Below are 27,658 nucleotides of genomic sequence, written 5' to 3'. Positions count from 1 at the left end.
TTATAATTGAGTCGTACGATCCATTGGAAACGAAGGGCGAAATCGCGACGATACTGGAAACGATATTGGAAACTCTTCGATATTCGAATACGTGTCGTTTTAAAATTTATACAGTAGTTTTCTCGTAGCCCGCGCAATAAATCGAATAACGTTCAAAAATTTTAAATAAATTCCCGGCGAATACGAATGTTTGACTTCCGTTGAAAAATAAAATGTCGCTTCAGGATGTAAAGAACGGTCACGTAAGCCGCGTGGCGAGCATAGCGGGGTCAATATATCGATTTGACGTGGTTTGAGGGGAGCGGGGAGGAAGATGCGGGGGGGGGGAAGGAAGAGGGGAAAAAAGGGACGGAGAGAGAAAATGTCGGCTGAAATTTGCGCGCGCGACATCGCGAGAGTCACGGGGGAAGGGGGGGGGGGGAAGCTGTCTGGAGACGGTGCGGTCCCGAGAAAAACGAAGCGTATAGAGTATCGATATATATTTTTGTTGGAACGAGAAATCCGGTCTTCCGGAAATGGAGCAAACCGCCGCCGCAACAACCGCCGCAACAACCGCCACCGCCACCGCCACCGCCACCGTCACCGCGGACTTTGTTACGCGCGTTCCTTTGCGAAAGACGGTCGCTTTGTCACCGGACGAATTGTCGCAAGCAAACGCAAATACACGCGAAGAACTCGCGTGGTGGCGGAGGATGAGCGACGGACAGGACTGGTGCAGATGCAGCAGCGTGTTGCAATTGTAACGCGATACAATCTCTTGTAACTGCCAGACAGTAGTTGTTTGGCTGCACAATCCTATTTGCCGAGCAATCGGCCTCCGCCGCCCGCGGCGGTTCGTGTAATCCCTTGCGGGCTGCTGCTACTGCCGCCGCCACCGCCGCTATTTCTCGCAGTTGCGGATAATGTCGAGAGTCGGTAGCCGCAGCTTGAAACTCGCCAATTTTCAGGGTCGTGGCTCCGCCCCGGTTGATGCCGACGTTACGACAAGGGTATACGCTCGACTTGGTTCGAGGTCGCCAACGACGTGTCTCTCTCTCTCTCTCTCTCTCTCTCTCTCTACCTTGTCGCTCGGCGGTAAAACGAAACCCCCGTTATTAGCGTTTGGATCCTGCACAGAGGGGTGATATTCTCTACCTTGGATATATTGATAAGAGGGAGTACAAGCAAAGGGCGAGGAGAGACGCCGGCGTACTGTGGGTGCTGCTACTATTGCGGATCCTAGATTACGCGTCCTAGTTAACTTCTAATGTCGGAGTCTGTGATGGGAAGTCTGTATCGGCCCGTCGCGTCGCGTTGGTCGATGTGAATGTGCGACGCGCTAGATTGTCTGGAAGGTAATTATCGGCTCTCAGAGATGCGGACGCTTTGTCGCGCGCGTTGCGCCAGACACTTATTTGTACACTCGATCGTCCGAGATGCAGGCGGGAGGAGCGAAAGGACTGGCAAGTGGAGTTACTGTCACGAACAATATTCGTCGATGACTGATAAAGTTGGATAATTAATGGTAAGACGGACGTGCTCTTGTGCTCCGGGGAGGTATGTCGCGTAATATTGCGGATTATCGGTATGTACAAAGACTGCAACAGGGTAATTAGATATCCGCTAAACAAGCCAATCTCTTGGTCTAGAGGACCATTCACAATTTATACGATATATCTTTTTAAGAAGATTGGCAAGCTATAACGAAATAGTAAGAAGCATATGCAATTTTTGTAAAACATTATCGACGCAACGATGCATCGAATGCTTGAATTTCAAGTGATTTGACAAGTTAGTTTTTGAAAAATTTTATTTTAAAAATAAGAACTTATATACAATACATGGGTGCTTACGAGTGCTATAGATACAAACACCATTACTAAAGTAAAATAAAAAAATACAACAGTAACACATTGTAGATAAAAAATATTCAAGTTTTAGAATAAATTTTTACAAATAACGAAAAAAAAATTTTTCGGCACTTTTTTTGGTTTAAAAAGATTTTTCCCATGTTTAATGATTTTTAGACATTTATTTATATTATTATTTATTAATAAATTCTTGCTTTAAACCTTAGCCGATCCATTTTGCGTTTGACATTATCGCTCCCCTCGCAAAGTGGCATGTCAGCCTCCTCGATTCTTTTTATTTTCGTGCAATTTTCCTTAGAAATTTTTTGACGGCGAGTCGACGGTACAAAGATGAAGATGGCTAAGCGAGGCTTGCAGTCGATAATGAGCCGCGATTCCCTGAACGGTCGAGATTTTTTTCGCTGTTGCAATAAATTACGGAGTAAATCGCGCATGGACCCGTTTATCGATCGTATGCGCGGGGAGGCAATGACCGGATATAATTTGAACGCGAGGTATTTTCGACGATAGAAGGCGGGGAAACCAAAGTCAAAGCCATGATAGGTTTCTACGCATGCGATAATTGTCACAATTAGATCGCGCAGATTGCATCGCAGATGCAATTAAAATCCCGGCGATGTAATTTGTTCTCGATACGCGAGCCGCCGATTCGATGGCCGAACTATATGCAAAGAGGAAGGACAAAATCCCTTCATTCTGAACGCTCGTATCGCGGTTACATTTTTTGGGGGATCTCGAATCTCTCGCGTGCCCTTTTTATTTGCTCGATTGATATTTGCGTTTGTTAGCGCGATAGCGATGGAATAATACAAATCGCAGTTTCGAAAACGCTGAGAAAAATTCTTTTACTTGTCGAGAGATGTCGAACATGAAGAAACGTCGGGTGACAATTCTAATTATTCATTACATGTAAATTTATTTATTTATTTATTTACATACATTTGTTTAATTGCATAAATTTGTAAAATTATTCATTTACATAAATTACATAAATTCGTGGTCGCATAATAGTATTATGATAGATGTTTTATGTATAATGTATTATAGTTCACTACTGATATCAGGAATGACAACATTTCGATAACATTTGGAGTCTATTTCTCTCTCTCTCTCTCTCTCTCGCTCTCTATTTTGTACTACGTATTCTGCGTATTCCTTAGAGAATTTATCCTAGAATAGACTTAAATAAAGCCAGATACCGAGAAAATCTTTTAATGTTCATTAATATTTATTTTGAATTAAAAATGATTAAGTGAATATAGAGTATTGAACGCGATCAGTGAGGTCTGAGAAATTTTAATAAAGTCCTGAGAAATTCATAATTACTGTTGCAATCGTAAACGTTACGTTGTGTACTCTTGTCTAACTCTGTCATCATTGCAGCTCGCAAATGAGATCTGATTAAATGCATCCCCACGCGACTGACGCAATTAATTTCCGCGGATTTACAAAGTCACATTAAACGCTGTAGTTTTCATTCTTAAAGTTTCAGCACGACCGTACACTCGTGTATACATACACATAACACTCTGAGCGTGTTGCGAAATTTTCAAGCGATTACCTTAATTCTACGTCTCTATGAGGTACTGAATAAGTTGCCGATTGCGTCATTGTTACCGCTTATTTAGTTGGAGAAATTGCATTATTGTTAATAAGATTCTCTTGTCTCGTACAAGAGTTTACATAGCGTAGCGCAACGAAAATTACACCGCTTCTTTATGACGTGATCGGGACGCACGTGTGTTTTTATATTTCGTTACACAAAGCGCGATTCGATTTGCCCGCATATTTATCGGTCTCCGTGATGTACAATAAATTTTATCGACAGTACATCGTTAAGAGGAAAATTACGCGAAAAATTTCGTACCATTGCGCGAGAACATTGGGCTAACAAGCGCTTGTTAAGCGAATGTGTAATTATAATCTAATGTAATTCGCTCTCGCGACGTGCCACGCCGCGCCGCACGCGCGGTCTTTGAAAGTGAAGCGTGAGTGCTTAATAACGGTAACGAGCGCAATTTAATGTAATGGACGGAAAATAAAGACCCCCGTAGAGGTTAACGCCGCGCCGTGTCGCAAACGGCCCCGCCCCGACCCGACTTAGCCCGGTCGCGATCCACCCGTTCAAGTGTTTTGAAAAGCTCCGTCGAAATTAATTGCAATTATGTCGAAATGGCCGATCGGTTTAACGATCACTTCAGCTCAAGAAGGAGAGACTGCGTGATTAAAAGTCCCTTTCTGAAGCCGTGAACGCTTCAATTTGTCGAAATAAAGTCGCTCGAAGGGACGGCGAAAAGCTCTCGAGAATACCTAATCGCAAAAAGTTCTTTCCGACAGCAAACTACAAATTGGGAATTATAAGATCTTGGCTATATTTGAGTGCTCAGCTTTATAAAAATAAAAAAAAAAAAAATCAGACGAACACTCGTAGTTTGGGTAACTCGAAGGTAAAATCTATTAACGATACGACTGTTTTCCACTTACGAGAAATCGCATCGCATTTTCCCCAAGTAACACTCGAGCTATTTCGCAAACATGCCCGAGCGTAACGGTGCACAAGGGGCTTTTTTCTTGTTCGCGATTTACAGTCCCCCCGCCTTTCCCGCCAGGTACGCGGTGGTCGGCCAATTTTGCCGAGACACAATACATCGGGAAGAGTTTGCACGTGTCGGGATGTCACGCGGCGCTCCCCGGCAAAAAGGGTAAACGGACGTGCGAGGGTGTGTGTGTGTGTGCGCGCGCGCGAGAACGAATAAGCGATGGCCGAGCAGGCCGGGCCAAGTGACCAGTGTACAGCGAGAAAACACGCGAACGCTTCGTCGTCTATTCTAGAGGGGACGCGACTCGGGGACTCCTTTATGTGCGCCATTATTTCTATCCAATGGAGGTTGAGTAATGCTGCGCGTTTTTATCTTTTTTTTCTTGTTTTTCCCCTTTCATCCCGGTCCTGTAGAGCTCTCGCGACACGGCGCGTTACTCTTTTTTTATCTTTTACCTCTCGTCGAGGTCTGTCCCTCTCCCACACTTATCCCGTGCCACCCGCCGCAGCAGTTTGCAAGCCTGTCGTCCCCGTCCGTCCGTCCAACTCATCCCCCGCGTCCCCTGCCTTCTAGTAGTCCGTGAAGAAACTTTGATTATAACCCGGCACAGCTACTTACTTTCCCGCGGTAAAAGTCTGGTCTGGGTACCTTAATTAATTTACGTTAAGAGACTTCGCGGAAAGGCAGGTGTACCCTACGATTAAATGGCTTAGAGCGTCGCTAATGGGTAGTAGCCGGTGCAGAAACGATACCGGGAGAAATAATAAAACGCGAACGAGAATATTCTCTCTATCTTTTTCTCTCATGTTTATTTCATACACGGCCAATCGTTCGTGCTTCAACGGAAGTCTTCCGGAACCGATTCATCGCCCGACACCTTATAATAAATCACAATTTCTATCGCGTCGCTTCATCACGAGCAAAAGCGTTTATTGATCCTAAATCACGGATGTAGAATAAAAATTTCATTTTTTAATTATATAAAAATCAATGCTATAAAAATTGCGTGCTCAAACCATTGATAAAAGATCGACATTCGAAAGAATTTATAGAATTTATTAATTGTGAATATAATTATGGTGTTTTTTTTTTTTTTTTTTTTTTAAATCATGTTTAATGATTTCGAACAAGCAATGTATATCGGACGTTTAGCTACTAAAGCATAGCTTAAAGCACTCGAAAGTCCAAAGCACTGGAAATCAATAATTGATAAGAGGAGCGATTCTTCTTGTCTAGCGAATATGGACGGCAATTCTCGCTCCACGAGGGTGGATTTACTGTTCCTTAAACCTTGAACAGGGTGAAAATCGGGAACACGAGTGGATTCCATTAAATCACAGACTGCTATACCAGTCGGACAACACCCTTCGCGTATCTATTATATGTGCGATTTAGTATTTTTATTTTTATCGCATGTATTGTCTGGAAATTATGACGATATTCGTTTCTCGCGTATGACGTATATTTTTAGTAATAATTGTATAGCGCGAATGAAATTAAGATAATCCCGGGATTCCCGTATAACGAGATTTCAAATTCGCCCAATTAATGAACCAGCGTCGGCGCACCGATATAAATTTCCGAGATACATTCATTCATTGGCCAGTTCCATAAAACGTTCCGCTCAACTGACACTACCGGTCGCGTTTTATCGGCCGGATTCGTAAATGAGTTACTCTCCGCGGACGCATTGATGAAACAACCAATTATTTTCCTCGATACGCTCTCCCGAGACAATTGAGTTTACGCGACCGATCATATTTTAGTTTCCCCGTCCGCGAGAATGATAAGCTTTTTAACGGATTTGTCAAGCGGATTCGTGTAAAATCATTCGGCGGACGGTAATTCCGCTATTGCGAGAGCTCATCAGCGGAATGCACCTTGTTTGTATTAACCGGTGAAAACGCGGTTTCCCCGAATCTGCCATATTGTTTTTACTTCTGCTTTTAATTAGCTGCTCGCGAGCGCTCAAGTACCTCAATGGTTTTAATCAACTTTTGTACCGTTGAAATCCGGATAAATCCCTCTGTTATATGTACGTAATGCTAATATTGTACATTAGCACGATGCAAAGTCCGATGAACATGAAATGCGTTTTGATAAAATGGCTCGTTCTTCGCTAATTAATATCAAAAGTCAACAAATAAAGCGGAATTTATCAACTATGTTGAAAAAAAGTTTATACCTCGAGATATTTGCTTCTTCTTCCTTTATTTGGAAACAATGTTATTTGATTTTATTTCTTTTTACGACAGCGCGTTTTCCAATTTATTATATTCTCGCGTTTTCTACGTACGCCGACAAATAAAAGAAACACTTCTCTTAAATTAATAAATAAACTCGATTAGAATTCACACGTCAAACTTAACGAAAGAATAAAATTTTATTATTTATTTGCAACAAAACTGGCAAAACTGGCTGCGGCATTAAGAAAATACATAGTATTACATCTGTTACGTATCACTTTAAATCTTACTTCGATGGTACAAGTTCGAGTTCCCCGCGGGATAATTGGCAGCAGCCGACCAAAAGAAACAACTACAAACTCGTAACAATTTTACTTTTCGCCAGAGGATGTACAGAGGGAACGAGTATAAAAGCCACGACGGTGAATCTTGCTCGTGGTTTGATTTATATTTATTACATCAAGACTGGGGCAAAACTCTAATACCTCAAACTCACAATTTCGTTCTCTGTGTGTAAAGGTGATGATAAATAATACGAAGAAAAATAACTAATACTAAACGTTCACATTTCACCTTACATCTTACGGATGGAGCTGAGAAATTAAAAGAGAGCCGCCATATAATTTAAAGCGCGTACTACGTGTAAATTAATGTCAACAGTTATCGAAAAATTATTTATAAGCGCTGAAATTAAAATTTTCATTAATCTGTCCCATTTATTTATACATATAGCTGAAGGAGATGGCTCACCACATCCGGTGTTGATCGCGCCGCGAGAATATCGGCTTCGATAATCATCGGAATCGGTGATGAAAAAATACTGATGGAACTTTTGCTCGTAACTTTAATCGATCGTAACGAATGCTCGTCGTTGGCCGATTCTCGTTGGCCCGGAGGCACGCCGGCCGCATTCAGAAACTCGAGAAGCCCCTCAGTCGTTAACGGAGTTTCGCCTTAACGACTGGCCCCGCTCCGATAAATTTCAATCCGTTCCCCCTAAAAGCTCCTAACAATACCCCGCCCGTCGCCCGACGATTCCCTCCACCGCCATTGGCGAACAAGCGCGCGCGCGCCCTTCCCAAGACCCTGGGATGCGCTGTGCAAATATGACCCAAGTTGAGCCCGGGACGAAGAACTCTGGCAGAAAGCGGCACTCGCACGGCCCCTCTTAAGCACCCCGGACGCGAGCACAGCCACCGCCGAGTTTGTCTTTGGTATTAACGGGTTTTGCTATATAGAGAGGCTCGAGGGTTGCAAGCGCGCGCGCGCGCGCGCGCTCAACACGCAGAGCTTTAGTGCCATAAATTCCCGAGACTCCCCGCCCGTTAATATCGCCCGCGGGAAAGCGGTTTACGGAAACCATCTAAACCTGCCCACCTCTTTGTTGTATTTACTCCGTATTTACTCCTTTTTCCGGTGCCGGGTGGGGATGTGTGTGGGGATGGAATCGGCTCGAAAGATATCGCTGCCGAGTAGATAGGTAGGTGGATCCTGCGCACGAACCAAATAGTATTAAATCTCGACGGCGACGTGTGCGCCCTTTCCGCTGCTCTCCTTTATAACACTCTCTTTACTTTATCGCACTTTTGGGTGCTATGACAAAGGTCTGATAAACAGCCTGCAACGGGCATCGGTAATCGATCTGTCGACGACATCGAGTGAATTAGTGTCCTCGGTTGCACCTATCCCTCGACATTGAAGCGTAAACGAGGGAATACAACGAGCGTATGAGAAAAGTGCAAAGAAAGAGACCATGTCGCGCGATATCTCCTTCCATCTAGCTTCAAATAAATTAAATAAATTTTTAGAATAATTTTAGATACTGTTGTAAATATAATATCGCAATATTTAAAGTAAATTGCAAGATAATATATTATACTACGCCTTAATACTAGAAAAGGTTTCCGCTACTCAACGTGTTGCATGCTCCTGTAGTAAATCACCTGTTAAAACACTTCTTTTAGTAGTGTCACGCACGTTAATTACGGCTGCCCGGTAGTTGAGTCCATCTTTCGTCAGACCATTCCAGCGTCTTTGAAACGCGAGCGGCATGTATTATTTTGAGATAAATTTTTAAACCGAAAGGAAAATTGTTACTTGAGAACGAGGCTTTCGCTGAGGCTCTCACGGATGCTCGACGAGGAGGATAAATACCGCCGAGAATGCGTTCAGAAGTCATCGATGATTTAATGTCGCAGCTGCTTTCTCGTATAATTGCAAAGTGTAAAATCGCTCGCGCACAGAATCAGAAATAGAATTTTACCAATTTTGTATTTGCTTCCAACCTTAATTAATAATAGCCTTAATTATTCATCGTTGCATCGAGCAAAACCTCTTTGAAAATCGCAGCGCATGCGCAGATACGCGACTTGTAAATACATTTTAAACCGGAAATTGAAAGGAAAAGGGATGCGCTATAGAAAGGCTGTGATATTGCGGGAGAGTCTGTAAAGAGTAATCGTCCGTTGATATATATAATAATAAAAATAATAATCAAAATAGCATAAAAACAAAGTGAGATTAATTTTCTGTTTTGATAAATCGAATTAAATCTCTCTCTCTCTCTCTCTCTCTCTCTCTCTCTCTCTCTCTCTCTCTCTCTCTCTCTCTCTCTCTCTCTCTGACTTTTCTGAATCTGCAATCCCTTAATGTCACTCGCAACATATGAAATATCCCGCGATATTGCAATATCAAAAATGTTATTACAATATGCACAAATATTCGTTCAAAGCATGCACGTTGCAAAAATAGTATAGTTCAAATCGGATAACGGAGGGAAAATTGCCACTTGGTGGACGATTGGTGAAGAACACTTGTTGAACTATCGGAAACTCTCGCGACCTTCCACTCGAGGAAAACCAGAAAAGGGCTGACCATCCTTTACGGTTGCGAGTCTTCCAGTATCAAAACCCTTCAAAAAATAGGTCGCTCTTAAACGCGATAATAACTTCTCCTGCAATGGAACCGATGTACTCCCGACATGCCAAGTTTACGTCGGAGTGTTTATTCATCCGTGGCCGAATGAGAGAGAGAGAGAGAGAGAGAGAGAGAGAGAGAGAGAGAGAGAGAGAGAAAGATACAGACGAGAGAAGATTCAATTATCTCCACGCAACAAATTACAAAATGGTATAGAGTAAATTGAGGTATGAGCAACGTGCCGGGTATTAAAGTCAGTCTCTCGATTATTTCGAAAAAGCCTGCAAAACCGTATTTCAGTGAGCCGACGAACGGTAAAAAAGTAATTTTTTTTTTTTTTTCGCAACGATATTCAATTATGAAAATTGGATAACCATCGATTGGGAAAAGCAAGGCGATTGGAGCGGCTGAAATAAAAAGCTGAAAAATGTTGAAAATTTGATTGGTCGCAAAAATGGTTTTTGTACTTTGTTCGAATTTGCTTTACACGATCTTTTCACTTAATTGTCTCAATCGTTGTGTAAAAATTTCATTAAATTAATAATTACTTAATCAATTATTTACTTTACCGCGCGCGATGAACTCTCTTGCACAAAATTTCTATGAGAAACTGTGACAATTTTTCATTAAACTTCGCACTGGGGACCTTGATCTTTTTTCCGAAATAAAGATTTAGATATAGAAGGAAGAAGTTGATATTTTTCGACACGATAGCTCGGACTATGTATATTCTATACATATAACGGATTAGCGGAATTGCATTCTCGACGTCCGTCTACTATTCGTCGCCTCCGGCCGACGAAGGGTTGCGCGGAATAATAAAAATTGCGCGAATTTGATGTTTCAATTTGTCTCGGAAACTCGCAAGCGAGCGATCTCATCTTTGTTGTTAAATGTCGACGACGCGTCGACGAGCACGCGGATATAAATTGCGCGAGGGGGGAGGGGGTGAGCGAAAGCGGGGAGGCCGCTTAATATCATCCGCGAGGAAGCCGTTTACGGAGGCAAGCCAGCCACCAAGCTCTCGCGCGTTACTCTTGCTCTCGTATCCGCGCCTCTCTATCCATATCATCGCCATAGGCTTTCTGTATTCGCGGCGCTCTGTTTAGAGTGTCGCTTACAAGGCGCGTTTCCCGCACCAATGTGCAGTGACGGCTCTGAAACGCAACGCTGAAAATCGAGGGACACGTATAACGAACGGGCGACGCGCGCGATCCCCGTCGAAGCGTAAAGAAACCTTACTCGTCGACGGCATTACGTAAACGCCCGTGTTATTAACCGTTAACTAGAAAACAACACGAACGTGTTTACCGTGTATCGAAACCGCTTTCGGTTATGTGTCAAATAGATACGCGATGCTGAGATTTAAAAATGCATAAAATGAATCTCGTATCTACATAATATACATAACGATATATATATGCCTTTAATATAATAGCATCAACAAAGAGAGAGAGAGAGAGAGTCATTCCGCTTTTACAAAATTATTGATGAAAGCCACAGAGTGACTTTTATACTCGATGACTTACAAGGGGGACGTTTTCTGGTTGTGTCTCGTTAGTCGTGTCATTTGTAAAACTAATTCTCGAAGCAGATATTTATTTCTAGCAACCATACACACCGTATATTGCATATATCGACCTGTTTGTCGCATCGCGAAGAACGATTAAATGGTTGATATCGAGTGCGGTTAAAGATTAACTTGGCGGCTTTTAACGTAAATCGATTGCAAATCGTGGGTTCAAAAATAATTCATATCCGCGTGGATTCCTCCTGCAAATGTTATTCGTATGTCGAATACTCGTACACCGCGTGTTATATCGGCGCAATGTCGTATGCGCATGCCGAGGTGCATGCATTTGCCGCAAGTTTCAGCTTAATTTCATCTGCGGGATAGCGATCGAAAAGCTCTCGCCGAATCGCCCGTCGGCCATAAACCTCCATTTCCGCGTTTTATTCGGCCTCGTTTACAAGTGAAAGTACGCAGAGCTTGTATCCCTGGCGGAATAGAAATTCGGCGCGCAATCGTGCGGAATAAAAGAAAACTAGAATTTCGTGACAAATTTTTTCCATGTCTGCTCGGAAAAGAAGAAAAAAAATATGTTAACGCCATTTGCCATCCTGTGAGAAATTGCTGAAAATATGATTTTTCATGACTCGGAGCTATAGATATGTACGTGTGCCGACGATATATAACCGACGTCATGTGATTATTTCGCTAATGTACTTTCGGCAGAATTGAATTTCCGTACATATCGAGCCAATCTCTCTTTTTATAATCATAACCAAGGACCGATGTAATGCGATTGTTAAAACTTTGATATCCATTGGAAAATTACGTAAACTTTAGCCGCCGCAAAAAAAAAAAAAAAAAAACATAAAAGAAAGGCGTATAAAATAAACTTGATAACGAATGCAATTTTCTGTTTGTAAAGAAAAGTAATAACTTTGGAAAGTAATAACACAATTATCGTCGGCGCAATCAGAGTGAAATTTTTAGCGATTTTTTTTCTCTCTTACCGAATTTTTTCGTCGGCCCAGTTTTTTCATCGCGAGATAACGCCCGCTGGGTATGCCATATACCTACACACACATATATAACGCAACAGTGAACACGTTGCTCGTTAAAAATATTTTTTGCAGATTTCATCGATTTTTCCCGTATGTGCAGAAATAGTATACTACGAGTAATATGTACGCCCGACTTATCGAGATGACGTCGCGTAATATGTCCAGCTTCCGCGCGGCCCGAGAGATAATCCGGCTATCAAATTTCGTTTTGGGCGGGAATTACCGAAAACGCATACGGGATCGGTAATAGGGCCCCCATCGCCCTGTTGAGATGGTTCCTACAATCTGGTCGTCGTTGTTGTCGTTGTAGTATCATGATATAATGATGCCATCAACTACGCGGACGCACACTGTCCGCTTAATCTCAGCCACGTGAAAACAGTTTATGCCATTAGGGATACGAGGTGTGCACACACGCATGTGTGTATACGCGCTTAATCGCCTTGTATTCCATTTTCGTTTGTTGGAATTAGTTAAAAAGGAGATTCGAATGCGTTGACTAAAGACACATATACGTCCGGATTACTTGAAGGGATTTAAACTGAAGCCGCGACTGCTCTCGAGAGTGGTTTGTATTATATACATATTACGGGGGGGAGGGAGAGTTCTCTGTCTCTTACTCTCGATTTTCTGCACGGTTTACGTAACAATATGTTATATGCGTACACAGGTTGCGTTCGGAATATTATAATGCGATATCATATGATTATAACGATTATATCGCTTAATATATGTAGCCAACCGCGTAGCCAGTCAACTCCGGCTAAAACGTATACTCCTCCATTACGTGATGCGGGATTACAAAGTTTTAACTAGCGAAACTAGTTCAAAGCTCTCTGATCCGAAACGCAACTTTAATTTTCTAGTACGTTAAAGAGGATTATCCATGACGATGATCCACTCCGCGACATACTTTTTCTTATCGTATTTCATAAATTCTTTTTAATTATTAACATGCACAAGAGATATTTCACATGTGAAAAGTTTAACGTTTCATTCTATTATATAGGTATGCGCGTAAATATAAAAGATATATAGTAATTGTGTAACTCAATATATTGTAGCGAAATGTTATAATCTGAAAAAATGATTTTTAATATCATTTCTCAAGAATCGTACAAAATGTCGCAATATACGGAACACTTGACGTTATATTTTCATGTTTTTTTATGGAATAAATGCCAGCGCAACGAGATTATTGCGTCGTCGAAAATTCTTGGAGCCCCGCGAAAACGGCACGAGATAACAAGTTTAACGAGTAAAACACTCGAAAGAGCGGTGAAGCGGAAAACAACATACAGCGCGGATATTCTTATGGGAGAAAGCGCGCTTGAGAATTCTCTGCTGGAATATTGGAATGTTTGCGTCTCTGTTGCTTCACAGGGCGAGTCACCCTGGCAAATGTATGATAAGCATTGCTAATTTATCTTTTAAAAATGTGTTTTCGTCATTCAAATTTCTCTTGTCACTCTAAACGTTTAGCAATATTTTATATTTATTCGCAATCTTTATTCTTTTAATTTGTATGATATAAAATTGATTTACCTATGTATAGAATACATGTCAGTATCCTTTAGAAAAAGCAACGTATGTCTCGTGCAATTATATAAATTTTATATTCAATATTCCGGGGAAAAAAAAAAAAAAAAAATTATGTATATATTATAACGTATCTGTTTAAGAAGGAATTTTTATCTCGGAATTTGTGTTTTTTTGTTAAAAAGTATATCTATAAATATATAAAATTTTTGTGTTAAGTATTTAACACATTCGTGTGTTGATTTAAGATTCAAGATATCGGTGTCGCGCACATATTTTTAATTTTACACAATACGATATGTTCCGTATCGTGTTAGTTGCAGGGATTTATGCATTAAAATTTACAGAAAAAAATGTTGATTTTATTCTACGATAGAAATGAGAGTGACTACCAGCAAGACCGTCAATAATATTTTCCCAAGTTAATTTTATCATTAAAAATATATTAATTTCTTACACAAAATTTATTTCAAATTACTATAAAGTTTGCATTTATTTTGCGTTGAAATATTAACATATTAGTATTAGTGTCACCATTATATCCATGTTACGTTAAATTAACACAAAAATTTGTATCGACTGTTTAGAACATGCAATATGTGTTAAATATAAGCCAAATTTTCCAAAAGTGTGTTAAAAACAATCACGTCTACAAATTCCGAAAATGTCTGCGCGCCAATCCAATAAAGTGACGATGCACCCAATCGGCTTTTTACAACACATGGCGAAAAATGATTCGAAAAATCACAAAGCGTGTAGCGTATTCTCGAAAGAATGGCCGCACTGTATCTGTCCCTTCCGGCGATCGTGTAACGCTATCGTTTGTCGCCGGTGTCTGTAATAGGGATATGTAATTTGTCAAGGCTGTTTCTACGACCTCGTCCTCCTCGGCTGTCGCGCCATGACGTAACGACGCCATCGAATCCTGTGCGAGCGTAAATTCATCGGCAAAGTTCGCGCTATGGGATGGCAGTTTGTCGGAACGTATAATACGGCCATACTCTGGCAGCACTCTGTAGATTTCCATTTCTGTCTCGCCGCGCGCTCTCGTGTTCAATTCGTTTCAGATTCGTCCACGGCACAATACGTCCAATTTACCGGAGAATCGAGGAACGCAAAAATAAAGATAAATGATTTATTTAGCTCTAGGGTGAATCCTTTGTAGAACAAAGAAAGAATAATCAATTGTATAAGATATAAGTGTGATGAGAATTAAAATAAGACAGAGAAAAAAAAGTTAAAAGCAAAATAGTAATACGTAGAGATACTAAGAAAAAAGGGAGGAAAAAAGAAGAAGAAAAAAAAGACGCTCGAATATTTTGGAATATGTTACGGGCTAAATCATGACGTTAACTTAGACTTTATAAATTTATATATTTCTTTTGACGTATATTATAGAGGATTTAATTTAATGCACCCATATTATTAAGAGAGTCATGATCGTCTCTCGCATTTCTCAGTGTGATAAATGCGGCCGTTTTGATTGTCAAAAATAATGTAAACGAAACGTTGACACCAACGCGCTTTACCCCCCAATAGGGTAAATGGTTAAAATCAATGTTGCATCAGAGAGTTACCAAGTATATCTCTCCGCACTCTCTAAATAACTCTGGTCGCTCGTCGCGTAACGTTACGCGCGAACGCTTCTGTCGAACGTGTGTGTCCGGGAAGGGGACACGTGATCGCGCATCATTAACGTTAAAGCCGGACGGCGCGCAACTTTGTCGCCGGACGGGCGGCAGCAGTTTGCTGATGATGTAAAGGCGCCATCAAGTACGCGAGCGTAAATTCGCCGGCAAAGTTCTCGGTCGATGTCGCCCGTGGGCGTCGAGACTTACGTCGCCTGTTCATTTTTGATTCATCACCGCTCGTAAGACACAGTGGGGAACAAAGTTGCGCGAGCCCCGGGTTGAAAACGCCATGGTGTGTAATCGGGACCGAAAATCCCGGCGTAACGACCGCGAGGGGAATTCCGGTAGACGGGGATTGAATTGCGCCCTTCTCACATCTCTCTCACTCTCTCTATTTCTCTCTCTCTCTCTCTTTCGCTTCTCGATGAGGATCGTAATTTCCAAATCATTTGTAGCCCATGTTCCAATCCGTCTGTGCTTTCTCTCTCCCTCTCTCTCTCTCTCTCTCTCTCTCTCTATCTCTCTGCCATGTCACCGATAGGAGCTGTTCAGCCGTGAAACGCGCGCGGGAGAAGGGGCGGGACAGATCCGTTGCGTTTCCGGCGATGTAATCGCCGACGCAGTTTACGGTGTTTCCGACACCCGTCGCGCTCGATGTTATATAATGAGGCCATCAAGCACGCGCGCCGGCATAAATTCGGCTCGAGTTGCCGCTTAATATCGCCCATGGACGAACGGCGGTAACAGTTCGCCGACGAGAGCAGGCACGCCCGCTCTTCCGGACCCGGACACGGAGTTTGGTTCGTCGACTCTCTCCTTCTCGTTTCTCCTCCGTCTCTTCCTTCTCCCCGTTTCATCTCATCTCGTTTCGCAGGATTCATGCCCGGAGCGATGACGAGTCCGCAACTAACCACCGACGGAGAACAGCCTGTTGGGTTGGGAGCGATGGAGGGCAGTGAACGAGAACGACGGAAATCCCAAATACCGGCTTTGGCCACGTAGCCGGAACGAAAGGCGCTCCCGGGCTTTGTTAGGGAAGTCTGGGACCACGAACAAACGTACGTTCGTATATGGTAGATATATCCGGGACATACGCAACGGATATACACGTATATCGAGATACCTGGTAGTCTTGCGGTCTCGCGAGGCCTTTCGTCGTTTGCTCGGCGACCGATATCTGATGGCTCGTTGCCGTTGAAACCGTGGTAGATTTGCCGCTGATTCGGCGAGACAGTGCCCGGGATAAGGGAAGAGAATTGGCCTGTCGTAGGAAAGCCGGGAGACTTTGATCACGACCACTGAGATTGTCCTCCGCGAATGGAAAGACTGACGTCATATGAAACCGATAGAAAGATATATCTAGATATCTAGAGAAGGCAAAGGTGAGGAAAAAGAATCTGATAAATGGAAAGTTTACGACCAAACACTGTAGTACGTGGATTAATTAAAGGGTTCGATAAATGTCGGAAGAACGATGACATCGACTATGTGCCTCGAGATCTTTCGCGTGAATCTTTAAAAGATCAGTAATGTCGTTGAAGCTGATATCGCCGTCATTCAGGCTTTGTCTGCGTCCGATAGCTCCGATAACGCATTTGCGTCACGTTAAAACTCCGTCGAAAATTCATAGCACGTATACTCGTCAATTAATAGTAAGTAGTTACTTGACGGCGCGACTCGGAGAACTGCACTTTCTAGACGTTTATATTGAAGCCGTAACTTCGACAGATTCTCGAAGAGAGTATCAAAGTATTTAATCAAGTAAATATCTCTCTCGCTCGTAATATTATTCATGCGCGACAAATTTAATATTGTTGCCCGAGTCTCTCGAATAATGAAACTTAATAATCTTACAATTATAAGCAGAAAACTATTCTCTCTCTAATTGTGTAAGTGAATCAAATAAGTAATTTAAGATTGAATATAATAAGAATTAGACATAAAATGTATAAAAAAAAATAAAAAATTACTTTTGTTTATTATACATCGGGATACAAATTAAAGAAAGTGAGCCGCGTAGATATAAACTATATGTTTTCTAACGACCATGCGCGAAGAATGAATAAAAGCTCTAGAGCGATTTTTTAATTCATATATACATATATATAGGTAAAAAGCGTTTAAGCATCTTTCTGATAATGAGAAGAATAAAGTTAAGATTATAGTCATCCTGCGTCACCGTAGTCGTTGCACAATCGTACGATGTTTAGTTCGGGGGTAACTTTAAGCCCAAATGCTTCAAAGAGACAGCGCGCGTCAACTGGCAATTTCCGCGTAAATTTCTCAGATAGATGCGCCATCACTTGCGCGAATGTCTACAGCGACTGTCGCGTACATGGATGGTACGCGATAGATACTGGATACAGGATACAATATATGGGAGAATTACGTCTAGAGAATTACGATATTGTTAGGCAAGTATCGCGCATAAAATCTATGGCTCGTGTTGCTCGGCTGGGAACACGCGAGCCAGGAATTTCTTGATTATATTTTGAGCTTAAGCAAAGTAACTCTATGAAACTATGGAAGCCTTTGTCGCAAGATTGCCGATCCATTAGTTTCGCTGAATAGAGTGCCTCGATTGAAAAATATTTACCAATTTCTTAAAAAAACTATGTGCCCATATATATACCATATATATGTTACAAGGTACCTTCTCCGAAACTTGATGTGTAATAATTGTATTAAAAAATGTTTCAGATATTTTATAGAGTTTTGAGAGAAAAAATAATTGATAATCTTGAATTTTCAACCTAGTCTTTTTTAAATGGAACCACCAAAAATTAATTAATTAATTAATTAATTAATTTTATATATATATATATATATATATAAATCTATTCCACACTATGTAATGTTTGGCGTAAAAAGATATTAGAATAGAATGACCAAAAATTGACTAGTTTATGAGATATTTTGTACTTTAAGTTGACATAATTTTACATACTTTATGAGATATCTCATAAAATATTAATTTTTCGATAATTTTACTTCATTTTTATGCCGAAAATAATGAATGGAATCAATCGATGCAAAGAAAACATATAGTTGTTTTTAAGAAAAATGAATTTACGAGCAACTACATGTATGTATAAAACGTATTAAACTTTCAAATTATGGTATGTGACATAATGAAGAAGATTTCTTTTTTAAAACTCGCTTAATTTTATTCTTGGTTGGACGATGCGCTCGGGGAAGTATCCCTCCAAAAATTATCCTTTTTTTCCCTCTCTGGATACGTATCGGTGTAAAGGCGCATTTAGACGAAGCGCCGGGCATTATGCGTCTTTATTGCCGCGGTGAAGGATACGGACTTAGCTTAACGGAGTGTTCCCTTCCGCCGTTAGAATCTACCGTTTCCTCCCTGGCGTTTTCTTTCTCACTTTCGCTCATTTCATTTCCCGCCGGCCGAGTCGCGTCTTTTCCCACGGTTGCGCCAACAAAGAAAACGCGGTAATCTGCAAACGACTCCTCCGGCTTATATCTAACGAGGCGGCGCATTAGTCGGTGGCCGGTGATCTGTATACGCGGATATTGCGAGCGATGCGGCTTTATTTACGACGTCGGGAAACCGCGGTGCGCCCGCGCCCTCCCTGGGGGCGAGGGTACGCCGAGGTGGTGCCGTTACCACTTGAACGCCCCGCGGACGTATTTCTTTTCGAGCAGCTCGTAATTTCGCGCACCGCTGCGATGAGAGCACGGTCGGGTCGGCAGGATATCTCTCTGGAGGTATATCGCGACATTATTCTATATTTGTGTTTTATGAGTGTCGAGGGATGACACATCTTCTTCGTGCCGTAAGTATCCCGAGGAAATCATTCCGAGACGCGACACACATCGTGTTGCGTGTCGTCTTATATCGCCGTTTCATCAATATACAATTCGTTGTCAATCTTTCTTTAAAAAACCCTCAAGAATCGATGATTTTCGAGTTGCGAGCCATTAAAAATGTATGATTTGCTTAAATTAATTTTTACATCACTTTTTTCCCCATAGATGAATATATATATATATACATATATATATTTTCAAAAAATATATCACAAAATGGTCTTTTTTTTTAAATTAAACTATCGTATAATATCCAATAGACTCGGACAGAAATATAATATCTCTCTTTCGAGGATTAAAGCAGAGTTGGTAAAAACATCACGTTTAAAAAAAAAAAAAATTCTGTTTTTTTTTTTTATTTGAAACGTTTTTAATATGTCATGTTTTAAATAGCGCTAAAAGGAATCATGTTCAAATTAAAAAAAAAAAAAAAAAAAAAAAAAAAAAAAAAGTATATATATACTCTACATGCATTATATTCTATATATTAAAAAGGAAAATATGTTTTCTAAATTTTACTTTTATTTCTGTATGTAAAGCTTTTCTTAAAAATATGTATTTATAAAGAATATTATATTTGGATTAGCTCATAGTAAAATGAGCAATAAGGTAAAGATAAAAAAAGCATCGAAACTGATATTTATTATTAGAACTTTAAATTTTAACAATTTAATTGTTAAAAGAATAATTGAGACAAACATAAATGTTTCAAATATAATAACTTTAGATAAAATTGCGCAGATATTATATCTGTAAAAATTTAATGCAACATTAGCCTGCCATCTCGCGTATCTTGTTTCGCCCTATTGTTGTAAGACCGTTTATACAATATATCATTGGCGCAAAACCCTCATCTATCGATTCCACCGAAATTCCATCGTCGTTGTAGATGACGTTGTAGTTATCGCATAAAAAGATACAGAAGCGGAAGCGCTTTTCCCGCATCCGCAATTTTTTCATTTTGTATGATTGGCTGATCGACGCGTTGATGACACTCGCGTATACCTTGCCCGTTTCCATTTTTGTCGGTCATACCCACTCGGATATTGAAAAATCCGATTCGACGGCCTGATCACTCAGCCCCCCGAAATCGATACTGAATCCTCCAGTCGCCATTCTAATCGCATGATTTGTGTATTCGAATCAAAGTGTTAACACGCGGTATTGGAGAAAACGATATTAATCGTGAAATTTGAATGCAAACTAATATCAAGTTTTATCAACCATTATATAATTGGACAAATTTTCAAATTTTGATCGATTTTAATCGATAAATCGAATTTCACGGTCGAAATATTCTCTTGAATTTGTCACATGGTTAAATCTCGATAAATACCAACCCGTCGTGATATAATACCGCGACAATATTTATCCAAATTTTCTATCGATTCCGTGTCTATTTAACCTGATTGTAGCGACCACTTAAAAAAAGACTCGTGTTTCTCGCGTGTCTTGTGTTCCTCGAGGGTCCGAAACGCGCGACACAATTAACGAGTTTGGTCGAAAGATCGAATGATCGATTATCAGCGAGAAATCGTTGCCAGCCTCGGTGGACTTTCTCGCCGAGGAAATAGTTACGAAATGAAACGAGATGCTAGCGTAATTTTTTCCGCCATTTCAGATTTTATCGCGTATAAACGCTTAGCAGCTTGGAGCTTTGGGAGAACTATTCTGTTGCTGTACCGTTGGAATTTATCCGACGGGGTAAACTAAATCGCGTGGGTGCCGCCTAATAGTTCGTAGGTACTCGCCGGCACGTACACCCTCGTTGGGATTCTCCCTCTCGTCCGCTTCGCTCCGCTCACACCGAACCGTTTAAAGTAATTGCATTACGTTATGCAACGGCGAACCGACTGACATCGTTTTAGACATGCAGCTGAGAAAAATTGTATTGTACTCGAAAGATATATTTAATCGTAAAATAAAGTTGGTCAAGTTTTTTTTAAATATATCCCAACCTGTCCATGTCAAATAAAAATAAAGCATAAAAATATGCTTTTGTCTCAAATCGCATTCGGTCTGATACGCTGTTCCAGATTCCAAAAAATTTTTTCTAATCTACACACTGCTACAGTAAGTTTAATTTTTTTGTAAAAAGCATTACGTACTTTAATTAAAATTTAAATCTTGGAAATCTGCGTGTGCAAAGAGAGAGAGAGAGAAATGTTTAGAATCAGTTGTCCAGATTTTTAAAAATATATCTTTAAAATGTTATAAGTTTTCCGAAATTGGATAGAGTTTAACGCGAACATCTCATACAGATTATTTCCCAAAATTAATTTGAAACCGTCGACCGTCGTGATATCGAATCGAGAGTCATCGCGAGAGAAACGGATACATTTTCCATGGAATCCGCAAAAGCGTTTTATCAGCCGCATTATTCTGCACTCCCGTACGAGATTGTTGGTCGACCACGGGCCTCAACTGTAAAGATCCATCTACTGTACGTATGAGATGTACGAGATACGGCTATTAAATAATCGGGCTAAAGTTAAAATCAAACAATAATCGTAATGACAAAATTAATTTATTTTATTCAAAACAATATATCTCCTGTCGGCATCGATACAACGTTGGGTGATGATCGACCGACCGCTAGGATTATTTCTACGAATGATTTCTGAATGTTCTTTTTGAAAATCATTTCAAGCACCCCCATTAAAACCGTTTGGATCGACTATTATACGCTATTGTAGTGAATTTTTCATTCGGATCCTTTCGCTGATATTCTCACAGTCACATTCGCATCAATTTTCAATAATTTCTACACTTTTCTGTCGAGATCCAATGTCAAAGTTGTTTTCGAATATCTCGATTGTTCGTTGTCTTCCATCTTTGCAACCGTCCCTAAACCTTTCAAACCAATCAAAAATTTATATACGCGGTGGGCAATCATCCTGGAAAAACTCTTTTTGTATCTATCGCATTTTTCTCGCAAGTTTTACACAGTACTTGATACTCGCTCTTTGCTTTATTATGCTTTCATGGCGACATTAAATTTTTACTGGCTCCTTCAATCGATATATTTCACGATGCATACATTTAATGAAAATGAAATTTTTACAATCGATAGACCCGACTCGAAGTTTTAAAATGCTACTCATATTTATTATACTTGGCATTGACACAAAACAAATTTAAAAAAATTAATTAATTCCGTTATTTAATAATCTCGTGTATCGTAATCATTACGCATATCGCATCGCGATGTGTATATTGCGGAGTCGAGAAACTCCAGGGATTCTGGTGCGTTAATATCGAGATTACCGATTGATGAGTCTCTGGCAACCTGACCTGAGGAGAGTTGCTTTTGGGCATCGTGTCGGCGCCAGGAATTTACGACGAAAAGAAACTCTCCCATGCTGGCGCGCTCAATAGAATCGTAAGGAGGTTACGACAACAGTAAACTTGGATCAATTCCCGGTTCGTTGTTCCCCGTGTGACGCTGCGAAGGGCGTAGGAGCTACGAGGGTATACGGGAGTTTCCAACTTCGATCCCTTTGGACCACTAAATCGAACGGAACAGCGAGTATAAGCGGGTTTTGCGCCAGAGATAATAAGCGATTGGTAAAGGACAGCCGTTTCTCTCACGACAAGGCACAATGATACGAGATATGGAATAAGAATAGTTGGTTAATCTTGACGTTATATAACTTTCGCTTCACGGATCACCTCGTGCACCTTCCGCAATATATGTCGAAAGAAAAGTGATTTGCGATGTACAAGTTAATGTAAAAATTTACCGATTAGTTTATATAATATCGTAAACATCTCTCAATCACATTCGCTGATCACTAGTAGTCGATTCATTTCCATAGGATGAATAACACATATATTTTTTCACGTCAAAATCGCTTGCTATCAACCGCAATCGTATTATCGTTAGGGTATGTCGACGTTATCCAAAGTGTTTGATAATATTTCTGACACAGTTTTTTTTCAAGTACAGTGTCAAAATTTGTCGTGAACTACAAATCCTGCCGAATACGCTCGTCGTTCCAATTGCGTACTACAAACAGGAACTTGAAATTTCTAAAAGATGGACGGTTGAATCTAAAGTTTCTTTATATTCTGGCGTGCAAAAGCGCTATTTTAAGACACGTACGTGCCACAGAAAGTGCCCCATCATTTTCCGATCTCACGAAGGCCGCTGCCGCGCCCCGGCTCTTAGCTCGGCGGCTACATCATCGTCGTGTGAAAATGAATAAAAGCGCCTTTCGTTAAATATTTCTTTTCACTTAGGAACGGATTTTCTCGCGATAAACGCAATTCCGATAAATATAGATCGAATCCCGCCAATCTCACTTTCAAAAATTTCCAAGCCGCGCGACGAATAATAGAATAAATAATTGCTTTAAACTTTCCATAATTAATAAGAAACTTATGATATCAAACTACGTATATTACAGTTATCGAAAACTAAGGCAACGATCGATCCGAGCTCGGTGAAACACATATTCTCTTCCTTTAACCTGCAGTTGGCGGCAGCAGTCGGGAGAAAAAAGAGGGAGGAACATTTTACCTACCCAGCCACGTTGCTGATCTACGGACGCGATGATTTATTCGTGTTTACCTGGCCGTACGCTCGAAACTTTACGCGATGTACAATGGCGAAAAGGACCAAGTGTGTGCAGAAGGGAGATGTATACGTCCGTCGGTTCGATGTGATGCATCGCGGTTTTATGCGTGACGATAAACGGCCGCGTCGCGTCGCGTCTGCTTCTTGTCGCTAGTAGAGATTATCTGGAACGCCTGCGTAAACTACACGATGGTTTTATCAGTATTATTATCGTCTCGCCGTAACCGGGGTTACGGTGAGGTAGAGCGTTATTTTGCGATAAGTTTAACGTCAAAAATTTTAAACTTTTTATATATATTCGTGTAACGATATATTTTATTTAAGAGATTACCAGCCGCTCTTTTACCAATGTTGTAATATTTAACAGTTTAATGCGGATACCGGCGTTGTCGGGCGTTTTAAACCGATTACATCGCGCTTCTTGTTTTCGCGATCCTATCACCGTTCGCCAAAGTTTTTACGAATTTACGGCTCGATGACTTGCAATGTTAATGACATTCCCATTAGCAGTTCCCAGGCCTTGAAATGGCTCAAGTTAATACAACGACTTAAGTTTGTTCGATAATTACGTTCGTACGTGACAACATATCGAGTTAGCTAAAGAGAGTTTCTCCAAGAGATCAAGCGCTTGATCTATCAGAGAACTTCCTAAAAGATTGGCAACAACTCTAAAAAAAGACGATATCGTCTCGTTGTAAATTTCATTTTTCACTCGATCCGCATCCGCCCATAATCGACACTCCGAAAATCGGCAGTTTGTCTCCTTTCGAGAGAAACTCGATGAGCGGAAATTCGCGTCAACTGTGTACGAAGAAATCGTTAATAATTATATTCGTATCTCTTTTGACGCGAAACGGAGAAAGAAAGAGAACGAGACCCGCATTTATTTGCGCTAATAACAAGCGGGCACCGTACGATAGTTTTCATAAACTTCGAGTATATTGATCCACTTTAAAAAAATTTTTTTAGGAAATCAATAAACAAGTATAAATATTTAAACTTTAACTTATTAAATTATATATAAGAACGATAAAAGAAAGTTTATATACAATAAATATAAATTATAGCGACTTTTATCTTTGAGCAACACGTATTTATCTTCACAAGAGGTCAAGTCCAAATAATTAACTAGTTATTATCAAAAGAGAGGTTGCCATATATATAATATAATTTATAATATTACACATGTAATATTATTATTTACATTATATAATATTATAAATAAATAAATGAATAAAAATAAGAAATTTTTTAACTTCGAAACGATTGTAGATTCGATATTTGATACGTAAATGTTTGATTGCATTTATAATTATTAGAAATAATTAAAATATTTTATGCAATATTGACATCATTTAATAATATATGCTTTGTATAAATATGCGTATTATATATTTTATATTAATTAATATAAAATATATAAATATATGAATTCGTATATTTATTCAAAGTAAATTTGCCAAGAAAAGGGCACGTCAAATTTTCCGAATTTTTGTGTCAAGGCAAGATTGACTCATTATCAAAATTGGTAAAAAAATCAAATATCGATGCGCGAGACTTAAAATTATTTTCTGTCGTAATGTGTAAAACAGAGATTTGATTTCTCACAGGAACCATGTACGAATTAGTCACTTAGCAATTACTCGATATGAAAAGGGGATTGGAAACTGTAGCGGCAAAGTCAATGCACGATTCGCAGCCAAGCAGGCATTGCCAACGTGGTGGAGCTGACGGACGACGAAAGCGAATTACAGAAACCGCGATAGTTTCCGTATACACGCGCCGCGCATCGGCGACGCTTCGACAACTCGTCCGCGATGTAAACGGGCAACGACAATCACGAGGGAGGAAAAAGCGAGAGATTGCATTCATATACGAATATGATATTACGTATCAGGACCGCGGCGAGTATAACCAGCGAAACGAAATAACAGCCACGGGAAAGCGCGACAACAAGTAGAATTTTAGCCGTCGTAAAGTAGCTTCTGATTATATACAGATGCGCCCTAATGAAGTTTCTCGAATACCCGTGTCTCGCGAGTTAATCGCGGAATACATAGAATATGGATAATCTAATCGTATAACGAGAATCAAGATTATACTTGTAGCGAATAAAATATGAAACGTAAATGATAATTTTTTCGCCGATTCTTACAATTTGTTGTTAACTAGTAAGAATTAAGGTAGACTATAGTGGTAAATCCCCCCCCCCCCCACCCATGCGTTTATTTTTCAGATATACATAGTACTACATATACTAAATAATTATCAGCTTATCAGTTTTCTAATATGATGTCTAAATGCATAATGGTAAGGAAGCCATATATAGTTCGCCTGCTTTTAAAATATCATTAAATGATTAAAATGTAGCACAAAGTTAGTTGGATTTTTTTTTTTTTTTTTTTATAAAGAGCGATTTTATATACTTTTATTATAAAATACTTTTGATGATTTTCTCCAAGAATAATATATTATTTGCCTGCTTTTAAAATATCACAACTCTTAATTATAGCCCGAAAGAAAGCTCCATACAAATTTTGAATCAAATCGAAGGTGAAGATCCTAATATAGAAATTTACCATCACCGTAGTGGTAATTTGGAGAGAGTTGTCATAACATTGAGATATACAATAAAAGACTCCGTTATAGCCTGCGTCACATTTTGAGCGACACCTCGCCAGCAATGCAGAAAAACGATCTCTTTTTCTCTTTTCTTAGCGCTCGCTTTTATGTCTCCGGCGTCTTACTCTCGCGCGGAACATAATTGTCCCAGAACAAATGAACCACCGTCTTCTCTTAAGGTCTTACCTCGCCTCGTAAGGAATTAAAAATTTTAGTCGCTCGACCCGACGTCCTGTCGCCCGACAAATTGCCACCGCGATGAACGTGACGGCTCGTATCAAATGCGCCTCTAGCGCGACAAGGAGGAAAGAAAAGAAAAAAAGAAAAAAGGACAGACACTTCGCTAAATGAGACCTTTGATGGAAATTGAAAGAAGGAATTTCGAATTTAAGAGCGACCCCTATGGAATTTCAAATACCTCGCGGCATTCTTCAATGTGCGCACAACACACGACAAAGATGTCTTGTAATAATCGACAATCCGTGAACCGATTTTTTCTCTTATTACAGAGAGAAAAAGGATTTTTTTTTTTTTTTTATTACAACAAAAGACCTGTCTAAATATTTTCAATCGACAAAAGCGCTCTTCAAACAAACGTGGATTAAATGGATGGCGAATGATTACGAAAGCAATTTTTCCATCGATCAATGTAATAATTGTTGATCCTCGAGACTAACGTGGGCGCGTTATGCAAATACGGTTCAATGTCGTATGATATTTTCATGATGCGGATTCAATCGATCGCGCAACTAGCTGCCTGCGTGTACGAGATCGTAATATTGGTTAAACGACTTGTATGTCATTCGCCGACTGTCCGCGAAATATGCAAATGCCTAATTCCGTGACGCCCTCACGAAAGAATCGCGATAAATCTTATACAATTAATGGCATCCTCTGTAATATTCCGCTTTTATATAATAGACGCCTCTGCGAGATCGATCGAGGATCTTTAAGGCGCAAATAATACATATTAATCTTCAACCAGATGTCCTGAATTATAATTCGCCAGTATCTGCGATCGAGTTCGTTATCGTACAAGGAGAGAGAGAGAGAGAGAGAGAGAGAGAGAACGAGAAGGGGGGGGAGAGGAAAAGAGAAAGATATGTAATGTTTTTGATAATCGATTACTACAGCCGAAAATTCTGTCACAACGATCGATTATCATGTCAATTGTAGATTAAACGGGAGACTCTCGCGTTATCATAAATGCGGTCCAGGGCCCATCCAATTAATGCTGATCGCCCAATGGCAACCTTTTCGCAAGCGTGCATCATCTCCCCCTTTTATTATCTTCAATTTCGAGTACGTCAAACGGCACGCGGAATATTCCATTTATTTGACACCAATATTTCATGTCGACCAATTTTCCGGGGTTGTATGAAACTAAACTTTT

General features: G+C 40.2%; 1 protein-coding gene across 10 annotated transcripts in view; it reads right to left on the bottom strand.

Annotated features, from left to right (window-relative positions):
* Positions 1 to 27,658, bottom strand: part of Nlg-5 (neuroligin 5) — a 179,443-nt gene that overhangs the window by 82,511 nt on the left and 69,274 nt on the right. The gene's annotated exons all lie outside the window — the stretch shown is intronic.

Source organism: Polyergus mexicanus, unplaced genomic scaffold (assembly GCF_030449975.1).
Source record: "Polyergus mexicanus isolate NDT 795.1 unplaced genomic scaffold, iyPolMexi1.0 SCAF_1, whole genome shotgun sequence".
NCBI classification, from domain to species: Eukaryota; Metazoa; Arthropoda; class Insecta; order Hymenoptera; family Formicidae; genus Polyergus; species Polyergus mexicanus.
This window is presented reverse-complemented; position numbering and strand designations above follow the sequence as displayed.